The sequence below is a fragment of the Eptesicus fuscus genome, chromosome 19, assembly GCF_027574615.1.
Source record: "Eptesicus fuscus isolate TK198812 chromosome 19, DD_ASM_mEF_20220401, whole genome shotgun sequence".
Lineage (NCBI taxonomy): Eukaryota > Metazoa > Chordata > Mammalia > Chiroptera > Vespertilionidae > Eptesicus > Eptesicus fuscus.
Genome location: NC_072491.1, coordinates 45,373,199 through 45,386,349, shown reverse-complemented (window position 1 = coordinate 45,386,349; position 13,151 = coordinate 45,373,199). Strand labels below are relative to the sequence as shown.

Below are 13,151 nucleotides of genomic sequence, written 5' to 3'. Positions count from 1 at the left end.
TAGGAGCCACGGGAAGAATGGCAGATGAGAAAAATATGCTCTCAAGCGCCGTGGTTCCCTCCTGGCCACTGTTTAGTGACACCATAAAAATAATTAGCTGGAAATAGAATTTCCCAAAGCCACCACAGAAACAAGTCAGCAAGGTTTATCTTAACTCATGAGTTGATGTTGTAGAAGTTTCTGGATGTTGAGAAATAGACTGTATTATTCAGCTGGGGCTGCTGTAATGATGTCCTTAAACCACAGAAAGTTGTTTTCTCGCAGTTCTAGAGGCTAGAAGTTGGAGATCAAGGTGTCTGTAGGGTTGGTTTCTCCTGAGGCCTCTCTCAGCTTCCAGATGCCCATCTCCTTCCTGTGTCTTCACGTGGCCTTTTCTCTGTATGCTCACATCCCTGGTGTGATTTTCTCTTCTTATATGGACACCAATAGATTAGATCAGAGCCTATGTTAATAGCCTCACTTTAACTTAATTACCTCTTTAAAGGGCCTATCTATGAATACAGTTATATTTTGAGGTACTGGAGGTTAGGGTTCAACATATGACTTTGGTGGGGACACAATTCAGCCCCCATACACCGTCTGAAGTGCTAGAGGGGAAAGGGAGAGTGAACTCTGAGGAGTGAATGATTGCCAAAGATGGGCTGCAATGTATCAGAGAGAAATCTAACCCAAGTTGTGTCAGAGGTCACCAAGAAGTACAACTCCCTGTCCTCTAGCCTGGGCCCTTGGATCTAAGTCAAAACTGTCTGCAGGAATGTGGTCGGACAGGAGTCTGAGGAACTTGCAAATATCACAGCAAGGCAGAAGGATACCTCCACCTTGAGACCATCACACCAAAGATGAGCAAATGGGAAAGGGCAGGGGAACAAACCATTCCACGTTGAAGTTGAAGGCTGCTGGCCCCAGAGAGCTGTCCTTCTGAGACAGAACCAGTCACTGAGGAGCCACACGTGGCATTATCTGAATACAAGTACGTACCATCGCTAGTGGGATGGAGTGTTAAATTGAGGTGACATATGTTTAACCAGTTATATATGTTTAAACTGAGTTTGTTGTATTAATCCTTCTTCTCTGTGATCTTTCCTGTCTGTGTATAAGCAATGTTAATAATGAATAATTATTACATTGATTTATTGAGTGCTAGAACTACGCTAAGAGCTTATGTGCACATATTACCTTCTTGAATCTGTACAACCATTTGAGGTAGGTTTTAATTGAGAGCTGGGACCCAAAGCTAAGCTGAAAGTAGGTGTCAGCTCCAGAATCTGCAGTCTAGTCTGGTACATTCCATAGCCCACATACATCAGGGCCTGGCTGCTGGAACGCATCCTTGTCTCTGGTTGCTCTTTCCATGTCGGAGAAGGGCCCTCAGTGGAGATGGATCCCAAAGAAGGCTATGAAACTCCCTGGGCTCAGTAAGCAAGGATTGGGCTTTAAATAGTTTAAGTGTGTCTCTGCTTGCAGATGGCATCATGGTGATCGTGGTGGTGGGTGGGAGAATTAATCGGGGTGCATTGATTCTACATTCAATTTTCCTGGTCAGAGAAATTGGGTTACTTGAGAGGTTGAGAAAAGGAACATTGGTTATAAAGTTCAAAGAGATAGATTGCACTTGAATGTTCAACCTTTTCAACGCTAAGCAATTGATTACACCCTGCCTGTTTGACAATGAAGGATGGCTGAGGAGCTGAAAATTGCAGCCCTATTCCCCAAAGATGGCTTTTCTTGTATCTAAACGAACCCAAGAATGATCACTAATTAACCTTTCTCTGGAGTCTCTGCCAAGTGGCCAACTTTTGATGGGTTTCCAGAGCCCAAAAAATCTTAGAATTTTGGGCTTAGAGATGCTGATGGCATTTGTCCATGAGAAAGGAGGTCAGCCCTTAAGACTTTAATACCCAATTCATAGAAGCTCAGGGATATAATATGAATATAGCGCTAGTAGAAGATGCTACTACACATTTAAAGAAATGGAGAAAATCAAAGCAATGTACCTAGTCATTAGATGGACAGCTCTTTGAGGAATCAGGGAGTTGCGTTTCCTTGATGGTTTGTAACTCACACATTTAATAGCAAAGATCAGTTTAAAAATTTAAGAACCTTCCCCTAAGATATTGGAAAAAATATGGATCTGCCCATTAAGAGACCCAACTCTTAGGTCCACCCCCAGCACACAGCAGGCTCTCAACAGATGTGTAGAATGAATGGACAAACCAATGAACCAAATGTGAGACATTGAGTAAGTAAACATACTTATCTGCCTCAATTTTCTCATTTCAAACTTTCATAAAGACTTCTGGGCCTCTCAGGAATGTGGTGAAGATCAGATGAGAGAATAAAGGAAAAAATAATAATCGCCTACCACGTTTCAGCACTTAAAATGTGACAGGCAGTATGCTAAGTATTTGCATATCTTGTCTTTTTTTTTATTCCTAAAAATGGTTTTCTAGATCTACAGCAAAACTCCAAAATATGTCGAATTATCTTTAATTTCTCTTGTTCCAGTTTTGTTCAAATCCCTTTCATTTAGATTTCGTTCCCACCTCTTCCCCAGAAAGGTTCAAGGTCACCAATGACTACATCACCATTGCCAGCCTGGGTTCATTGCTCTTAATCTTTCTCGCCAGCATTTGCTCCAGTTGATCACTCCCTAGAGCCACTTGCTGCCACCACAAACCCATACCTCTTCCCTACTCCACACGTCACCAGCCCCACCCTTTGTTACACAGTTTTCCCCATCCTCAGTGGGGAAGACCTTTCAGCAGGCAGTAGATCCCTTCCCTGGATCTATGTGGCGGGGACTTAACCCCCATCCCACCTCACTTAACACACAGACTTTATTGTACGTTATAGCCCTACGCCCAACCATGTCAACGTTTTGGGAAAAGGAAAATCATGCCCTGATAAAGCTAGCCCAACCCCCTTATTTGACAGGTGAGAAACTAGGGCCCCAAGGCCATATAACTAGCTAATGGTAGGGCGGGGACTAAGCCCTCAGCCTCTTGCCTCCTGGCCCATAGCTCCAGAAACCACATCTACAAGAAAAAATACAAAGACTATAACAATTTAGAGATCAAGGCTTCAAAACTGCTTTCAAATTTGCACTCCAACTTTCAACTAATTTGGGATTTAAAATAAGGTTTGGAATATGTCTAGAGCTTCACATTTTCTATAATGAAAAAAAAAGTTTAACTTTCTTGACAGGTGTCATGACGTCACTCTTGAGCTATGTCTGTCAGGGGCCCAGCTGTTCTTTTAGAATAGGAGAAGGTGAGTCCAGAGGATAATGTCCAAGGGCAACAGAGGTGTTAGAATAATCCAAGTCAACGTCAGCGTGGAGTGCATTACTTTTAAGCTTTCTTCACAGTTATTCTTAGGCCTGTTTTCCAACATATTGTATCATTTTTTAAGCCTTTATTATGTGCCTAGCATGAACTGGTTATTTTTATACATCGTGACATTCAACACTCACAAAACCCTATGAAGTGACAATAACTGTTGTTTATTGGTCACCTACCATGTGCCAAGAACTTGACATTCATTACTGCCGATCCTCACAAATCCCCTCCCTTCCTCAGGGTCCCCTCAGGGCCCAAAACCCAAGTCAGAGTTCACTATCCACCACTGGTCCTCCCAGTAAACACGGTCACTATTCCAATTTCACAACTGGGTAAACTGAGGCATGAAGGGATTCCCTGACCTGCCCAACTACACACACCAGTGGGGAGTTGACCCCGGAGCAGTCCAGCCTGTGCGCTCCCTGCTGGGAGCATGTAGCTGAGTTGCATTGTGGACTGCAGTCAGAGAACCCAATCGGGTGGTCTGAGGCAGTTCCAGGCATTTCTAAGAGGAGGCCACCACGCTTTCAAAGGCTAACCCAGGCTGCCGATCAAGCTTTCGTGAACACGTTGCTTTTCCTTGGAGTCCAGCTCCAGTTCATTCCCCCTATGAACTGGAGGGTGGGAGAAACGTCACCCTTTTGAAAGTCCCACAAGACACTGTAGGAAGCTCTGAGTGTTGTTTAGAAACAGATTAGGAAAAGAAAAATGAATCTGGGCTGGGACCAGAGAACAAAGGAGTAATTAACAAGAACAACAAACCGAGAACAGAGCTGATTTTTACTTTGGTGGGTTTTTTTTTTTTTTTGCTGTTCTGTTTAACTAAATGATACGTTTGTGTCAGTCCTTTGCTATAAATATAGGGTAATCTCCATTCTCTCCCCCAAGCACTGGGCAGATTTTTGCCCATGTATGTCAGAAAGGAAGGATATTTATTATGCATGTGAAATAGCTAGAGGCGTGGAATTCATTTGCTCAAGTTATCCTCACAGACTCCACTGAGGTTAGCTTCGGCTCTCCTATTGTCATCTGATCTGGTGGTGCCACTCATTGGCTGAACCGAATTAGAATCCAGAGGAGCCTGGGTGACTCACTGCTTGGAGGTCACCCCCCTGGTCACTAAGAAGGCGTTGAGGTTGGAGAGTGAATTAGAGAGGCAGATGGAGACTGACCACCACAGTGCCCATGATGACTGCCTTGAGGGGGGCACGATGATCAGGGTGATCTGACAAAGAACTCATCCTGTCTTTGAACTTGGTGCATTGATCCTGCAGATGAAGACTGGGGCTCATTAGCAAGCTCAGGTTCTCTCATAGGCATCCTCAGGAGCATTCCAAGACTGGACAGCTACACTCGCTGGCAAGAAGCAGATTGATAGAGTGGACAGAGAACCGACTAAGAGCCAGGAAACCTGGGGTCCAGGGCAGTTTCTGCCACGTGGAGTGAGCAATCGTGGGCAGGTCTCCTCTCTGAGCCTGATTCCTCATCTGAAATTAGTGGGTTTGACCTGATTTGGGAGTCTCAGCACTCTCTGTGCCTCAGAATCCCCCAAGAAACTTTAAAAACCATCCACCTGCCTGAGCTTTACCTCTGGAGCCTTCATTTCACTCGGCTTGGAGCAGGCATCCCTTCATGCCTCAGTTTACCCAGTTGTGAAATTGGAATAGTGACCATGTTTACTGGGAGGACCAGTGGTGGATAGTGAACTCTGACTTGGGTTTTGGGCCCTGAGGGGACCCTGAGGAAGGGAGGGGATTTGTGAGGATCGGCAGTAAATGAATGTCAAGTTCTTGGCACATGGTAAGTGACCAATAAACAACAGTTATTATCACTTCATAGGGTTTTGTGAGTGTTGAATGTCACGATGTATAAACCACATGGGTGGTTTATAAGCACGTTCCAGTGAGCCTCACGCTCAGCCAGGATTCCGAGACACCGCACCAGACCATCACCTCCAGTTCTGGGTTCCCCTTCCAGGGACTGAAGTCTCTTTAGTTCTAAAACTTTACTTTTCTATGGAAATAGCACAGGAGGAAATAAGCATTTTATTAGGGATCTGATAGCACATGAGCGATATCATTTGTTTCTCACAACAGTCTCCAGGCAGTCCGTCACCACACCCATTTTCATAGTTGAGGTACCTGAGGTCAGAAAGCTTGACATTCAGTCAGCAGTATGTGCTGAGCACCTACTGTAGAGAGCGCCTGGGCCGGCACATGGGCATTTCTTTAGTTATTGTCAGCTGAATCCAGTGGCGTTGGCAAAGCCACGTCCTGGAAACACGATTTGCCAGAGGCAGGAGTGTTGTCAGCTTGACCTTCAACCCAGGTGCCAGGGAGTGGGTTTTGTTATTTAAATCCAGCCAAGCACCAGGAATGAATACAACTGGGGCCCACCCAAGAATGCACATAATCTCCTTTGTCTTGACTTTTAGTAAAACTTCCTGTTTTTTGCTGTATAAAATAAACAGGTTGTATTGGCTCGGTGTCACTGTCCCTGTCCCTGTCCCTGTCAGAGGACAGTGGTCCCACCTGGCCCCAGCTTTTCCCTTCCATCTCAGTGTCTGTCTCTTTCTTTCATTTTCTCAATCCCCAGCAGCCCCTACTCAGGAACCAGACCACTCTCTAGCCGCGCTGGATGCGGAAAAGAGAGAAATATTTACACCTACTGTGTGCTGGGTACTGTTGTAGGTGCTGGGGATGTACTATGAGCAAAACAGACCATGGAGCTCATGTCCTCATGCAGGACACCTATGATTAGGGTTACCAGAAGTCCCTGGTTTGTCTGGGATCATTAACACCTGTTCATGATTTTTAGCATGCCCTTTCCTTTTCAAAATTGTCCTGATTTGGCTGATAAATTATTTTTTTATTCTGTGGATAATTCATAAACAACAAATGAACAAAATAGCTTCAAATGGTGAAAAAGGAAATGAAGAAAACAACCATAACAGGTCTTCTAAAGCATTGCCATGACTTATATATTCCTTAAAGTCTTAAGCTTCAAAATACTGTGGTTGCTAAGTGCTGGGGGGAGTGGGAAATGTGGAATTGTTGAATGGGCACAGAGATCTAGTTTTGCAAGATGAAAAAGTTCTAGAGATCAGTTGTACAACAATGTGAATATACTGGATACTACTTAAAAATGGTGAAGATGGAAAATTTGATGTCATGCATGCTTTACCACAATGAAAGAAACAAAAATCACTCTGACTGCGGAGTGGAGAATAGATTGTTGGGTGGTAACTATGGAGGCAGGGACACTGGTTAGCAGGTTATTGCAGTCATCCAGACTAGAGATGATGGTGGCTGGCTTGTGGTGGGAGACAATGGAGATGAGAGAAGTGGACAGATTTGGGACATCTTTTGGTGGTGGTTTGGATGTGGGAATTGGGCCATATGCCCACGGTCCCTGCTGGTAAATGACAGAGCTGGTACAGGGCTGACTCCAAAATCCACACTCTTACCTTCTTTCCAAACATCCACACCTTCCAACATCATCTAACAGCATCTTATGCCATTTTGGTCTAGTTGGGTGGCAATCACTTCACAAGATTGTTTCTAAAAAAATGCCACGGCATATTTCTCAAAGCCTCAAGCTTTAAAGCCCTGGTTTCGTTTCAGATTATCATGCACCGAGCTGGTCTTACTGCCAGCGGCTGCGTTTCGCTGCATCATTTGCAGAGTGCACTCACTCATGTGGCTTTAATTGCGACGGGGCACTGCAGTAATTAGCCTGTGTTTTTATATTTAGCCTGTGGATTGGGATCACAGACCATATCCATGCTGGTGGCCAAAACTCTCAATTCTGCAGAAATCCTTCCAATTGCTGGCAGGGGCAGCCAGCAGGGGATGCTTAGAAACGTTTGTTTTCACCTCTGTTCCCTACTGTTGAGGTTGTAGGAAACCAGCTAAACGTCAGAGAAAGAGCTTTCTGAGGTCATCCGAGGCCCAGCTGTGTTAATGGCCATTAGCTGCAATCAGGCTTCCATGGTTGCCCAGGTCCCCTGAAGAGGTGGGGTGAGAGGGCTGTGGCCGCATTGCCAGCGGTGATTTCTCCTTTTCCCAGACTTTCCCTTTCCAGGCACAGGAAAGGCCCTCGGGGACCAGGCAACCAGCTCTGGGAGGCCAGGGAACCTTGGTCCTCAGCTGCTCGGAGGGTGTGGTTGGATCTGGACCAAGCAGAAACCTTCTCATTGTCTCTGAAGATTACATCTGCTTGACCAGTCGTTGTGCCGGTGCAAAGGGAAACTAACAACCTCTTTATGAGTTGTTCTTTTTTTTTTTTAAAAAAAATATATTTTATTGATTTTTACAGACAGGAAGGGAGAGGGATAGAGAGTTAGAAACATCGACGAGAGAGAAACATTGATCAGCTGCCTCCTGCACACCCCCTACTGGGGATGTGCCCGCAACCAAGGTACATGCCCTTGACCGGAATCGAACCTGGGACCCTTCAGTCCGCAGTCCGACGATCTATCCACTGAGCCAAACCGGCTAGAGCTATGAGTTGTTCTTAAGGACTCCCCTCCCTGGTGTCTCGTGGCTGAGGTTGATGTGATCCGTGCTGTTGCCCTAAAGCAGGTGTTCTCAAACTGTGGTCGCTGAACCAGCCGCATCAGCTTCACCGGGGAACTTGTTAGACATGCAGATTCTTGGGCCCTGTCTCAGACTTCCTGGGTCAGGGCCTGTTTAACAAGTCCTCCGGGCGATTCTGAGGGTGCTCGGGATGTTTGGTTTTTAATTTTTTTCCTTTAGATTTTTTAAAAATTTTGTTTTTCAGTTACAGTCGATATACAATATATTAGTTTTCAGGTGTACAACATAGCGATTAGACCAGGGGTCCTCAAACTTTTTAAACAGGGGGCCAGTTCACTGTCCCTCAGACCGTTGGAGGGCCGGACTATAGTTTAAAAAAAAACTATAAACAAATTCCTATGCACACTGCACATATCTTATTTTGAAGTAAAAAAACAAAACGGCAAAAACACCCTCATGTGGCCCGCGGGCCGTAGTGTGGGGACGCCTGGATTAGACATCTATATACCTGAAGTGATCACCTGATAAGTCTAGTGCCCACCTGGAACTATCCAGAGTTGTTACAATCCTTTAGGTCAGAGGGATTGAGAAGTACAAATTGTCAGTTATAAGAATAATCACAGAGATGTAAAGCACAGCACAGGGGATCCAGTCAGTACCGGGGGTGCAGGTGAGCCCCCAGGAGCCCGGTCTCTGGAACCCAGCACTGACCAGCCGAGTGACCTTGGACAGGTTTCCCTTCAACGAACCTCCGTCTACATCTGGTCTGTGCCAGGGATGCTGAGTTGATCTTCTCCCCATAAAACCCACTTTTCAGGGGCCTACAATTTGTTAGCAGGCAGCTAGAATTGAAACATTTGCTCAACAAGAAGTGACTTCTACTAAAACTTAGAGATGACTGTTGTAGTGTGACTTTTCTTATCTCGATATAAAATCTGAATTACAGAGCTCTGGCTGTGATTCCGATTCTGCACTTCTCAGAACAAAGGAAGCTGGGTCATGTGTCTCTGCCTTTCCTGTCACCTAAACTCTGCTCCGGGTGATGTCTGCACACACAGGGGTGGGGAGATGGAGAGGCTGTCCCCTTGTCCCCTTCCTCACAGCCCCTCAGGTTCAGGAAACCTCCTGCTCCCTGCCCCTGCCCCCCACCCCACGTCTGACAAAAGCTCCTAAGAAGCTCCCTGGGCACACCTTCCAGGGAGGGCTCCTTCTGCATCCCCAGGGACACTGCCCTCCCAGTGGGACTGTCTTTAAAGGCCAATTTGCAGTGAGGACACGGTGTATACCCTTCTTTGTGCCCCACCCCAAATGCTGGCCTGAAGGTGATTGGAGGGAAGAGAAAGAAAGAGAAATTATAGCGAATGCCTCCCTGGTCACCACGCACTGTCGATCCTAGAGCCTCATAACTATGGGGTGGAATACTGAGATTTCAGAAGCCATGACTGGAGCACTCAATATGTGCCAGGCGGTACGCTAAGTGCCTTCTACACAGAACCTTGCGTAATTCTCACAGTGACCCCCAAAGCAGGTTTAATCCCCATTTTACAGATGAGGAAATGGAGGCAGAGGAATCGCCATCATGCCAGCCACAGTGGAGGCTGGGAGGAGGCCCTGACTTCTGGGGCGAGTCTGTAGGTCTCAGCATCAGAAACATCTCCTGTGAGAAGGTGGCGGGCGGGGGGGGGGGGGCGGGGGGGGTACTGTTTTTACTGTTGGTCACAATTCTCTGGCCACTGTTCAGAACTACCCCGTGCGGAAACGTCTGGCTGTCTCTCCTCTGCTTTTGGGAAAGAAGAAAAGGGCTTGTGATCCAGAGACATAGAAGCATAGAACAGACTGCAGAATCTCAGAGGGAGGGCGGGGGAGGGTGGGCAGGTGGGAGAGATCAACCAAAGAACTTACGTGCATATATGCATAACCCAGGACACCGACAATAGGGTGGTGAAGGCCTGGGGTGGGGCTAGAAGGGGTCAACGGGGGGAAAAGGGACATGTGTAAACTTTCAACAATTAAGATTTGATTTAAAAAGAAAGAAACAAGAGGACTTGTTGGCCCAGCTTGGGCCAGAGTTTTAAGGGAAAGGAGAATAACCGTGGGGCATAGTATTGGGGTGGCCGCCAGAAGCTGAACAGGAGAAAAGTGAGACCCAGAGGCATCAAGAGGAGACTCTTAGCCACCAGGAGAGAGCCCCCCACCCCCCGCCCCGCACCTCATCTCAGCTGAGACCGTGTGTGTGTGTGTGTGTGTGTGTGTGTGTGTGTGTGTGTGAGAGAGAGAGAGAGAGAGAGAGAGAGAGGCGTGGGGGGGGGGAGGAGCTTGTGTTGCTGTTGCTAGGAGACACTGTTGGGTGGAAGGCCCTCTGGGCTTCTGGAGGACCCACTGAGGTTGCCATAGCTGGTTCGCAGGGTTGAGGAAGACTCCTACCAGCGAGGCAGAGGCCTGGCTTTGAGTCCCTGAGCTGCCCTAACCAGCTGCCTAGACTTGGGGATGTCACTACACCCTTCTGTGCCTCAGTGTCCTAACTCCCAAATGGGCATCGCCCCCCCCCCCTTCTCCCAGTCTCTCTCTGTGGGAATCTGAGAAAACAATGGAGGGGGAGCAAAGGTGCTGGCCGGTCAAGCCTTTCTCATTAGACACCCTGGGTTTCCTTCTACGAACAAGCAGAAGAGAAGCTCGCTGTCCACCCGCAGTGACAGGGCCGGAACGGAAAGTATCTGCTCCTGCAACTGGGATGTGTATCTCCGCACCCAAGGCCGGTCTGGACCTGCACACGTGACTTTGGCCGTATTTGCTGCAGTAACAGTTCTGCAAGTCTCCCCGTGCCTGTCCCCACCGGTGTCCGTCATTGGTTTCAACCTTCAGAGCAGTCACTCGGTGCTTCAAGGCGGCCTGCGGAGTGGGCAGCTCTCCTCTCCCTGATCACCTGCCTGCTGAGTGCTTCTAGGGTGGACACTGATGAACTCCCCTTCCCATCCAGCTGCGAAGAAAGGAGCTTGAGCAAGGCACGGACTGTGATTCGGTTCCACACTGAACTCATGTGTCTGTGACTAATCCCAGGGGTGACCAGTGGTTTCCTTTCCCCTTTTCTTAAAATGACTAATTTGGATAGAGAAGGAAGAACATCCACGTCTGCAAGAGTGGAAGGAGCACTTGCCCAGGCTTTGTCCGGGAGGAGCGAAGTGGAGAGGAAGGGTTTGATGAGAAGCGGGCGCGCTGCCATGCCCCAATGTGGCCCGGGCTCTACTCATCGAACCCTGTGAGGGCACGGGTAGGCAAGAGGGCCCAGGACTGTCGCTATACTTGTTGCTTCGTAACAGTCCTAGCTGAAGGGGTGACTATGTCGAAACGATGCAATCTTGTCTGTAAAATGGGGGAGGGGGTACTCACCTGGATGATTTCTGAGGTCCTTTTAGTTTGACTTAGTTTAGTGCAATTGTTTGACTTTAAAAGGAGAATGAAAAAAATCAGACTTTACCAAGGAATTTCTGATCCACGTGGCCTTATATCTAATATCCATAAGACAGACATAAGCACCTTGGGTAACCCCAAAACAGTGCAGCTTTCTCTATTACCTATTTGTTAATGATAATCTAATATAGTCCCCTGTAAAGGTTTGGACAACCCAAACCAAATTATTATATACTAGAGGACTGGTGCACAAAATTCGTGCACTGGGGTGTGTGTGTGTCCCTCAGCCCAGATTGTGAGAGGGCACAGGCCAGGCCGAGGGACCCCCACCAGTGCACAATTGGGGCTGGGGAGGGATGCAGGAGGGCTCCAGGGTGTGTCCAGCCCATCTCATTCAGTCCCAATAGGCCAGACTCCAGCAGCAAGCTAACCTACCGGCTGGAGCGTCTGCCCCCTGGTGATCAGTGCATGTCATAGCGAGTGGTTGAGCTGCCTTAGCATATCATTAGCACATTACACTTTGATTGGTTGAACGGATGACTGGACAACCAGACACTTAGCACATTAAGCTTTTATTATATAGGATACTGACAAATTATGTGGCTAATACTACATAGATGGGATTCTACCCTTTTCTTTTCTTTTAAATTGTTGACACTTTGCAGATGTTCCTCATTTTTTTCACCTACACCCAGCCCCTGTTCTCCCCTCCCCTGGCCTTCACCACACTGCTGTCTGTGTCTATGGGTTATGCATATGTGCTCTTTTGCTACTCTCTTCACCTTCTTTCATCCAGTCCCCCCTACCCCCAACCTCTGACAGCTGTCAGTATGTTCTACATATCCATGCCTCTGTTTCTATTTTGTTCATCAGTTTATTTTGTCCATTACATTCCACATATAAGTGAGAAAAAATATGGAACGCTTCGCGAATTTGCGTGTCCCCTTTGTGCAGGGTCCATGCCAATTTTCTCTTTGTTGTTCCAAGTTTAGTATATGTATTTCCGAAGCAAGCAGTCTACCCTTTTCATATTAGCAATAAAGTTGGAGGAGGAAAGGCGAGATTTCTATACATAAGTAATACAAGGTGAAAAAGAGGCAAAAATCAAGTGCAGTAGGACCCCTAGAGGAATGAATGGCAGCATTTGACCTGTAAGAATGGAGAAGCTGAGTCAGGAGAAGAGCCCTAGAGAATGGAAACTATCTAAAATAGTCAAATGTACAGAAGCAGAGAGGTTCCCTCTTTGCACAGCTGAATGTCAGGAACTGCTCTCAGATGGCCCTGTCCACCCCATGGGAACCTACATCCCCGAGCTCCTTCTCAGAGTGAGCAGTCCCCACTGCTTGGGGGCAGGAACCCTCTGTCTCTTTGAAGAAGAGATGCAGAGGGTAGGAATGGGAAGCGTCAAGGTGTCTCAACCCTCTCCACGGCCCCAGGCCGCTGCCTCTAATGCAGGCTGATCTAGAAGAGTCCCTTCAGGCAAAGCCAGGTGAGAAAATAATGACAGAGAAGTCAAGTTCGTAGGGGTGGAGGTGGGACTTTTTGCCTGTTTTCTTTTTCTTTTTTTTTTTCAGGATTGCCTGCTAGTCTCTAGTTCCTCTTTTCTTCTGCTGCTCTCATTTGACTTTTGGTTCCTTCTTACTACTGTTTGGGTACTCTTTGCTCTCTACTGAATGCTCTTTGCCCAGCAATGCATCAAAAGGAGGTGAAAAGCGGGTTTCTCAGACTCCCTCCAAACAGAATTCCTGATCTCTTGGGCTCAGCCATTCTACAGCCACAGCATCTATACAAGGCAATTTTCTAAGGCAGCTCAGATTCCAAACAGACCCTTTCTTTGTCTCCATGTGCGCTTGTCACATGTCTGATT

General features: G+C 47.1%; 1 non-coding gene across 1 annotated transcript; it reads right to left on the bottom strand.

The window, feature by feature from the left end:
* Window positions 1-12,193: 12,193 nt before the first annotated feature.
* LOC114232146 (U6 spliceosomal RNA) lies at window positions 12,194-12,298 on the bottom strand. The gene has a single exon (XR_003618193.1). It is a non-coding gene; the product is annotated as a U6 spliceosomal RNA (small nuclear RNA).
* Between the last annotated feature and the right edge of the window lie 853 nt (window positions 12,299-13,151).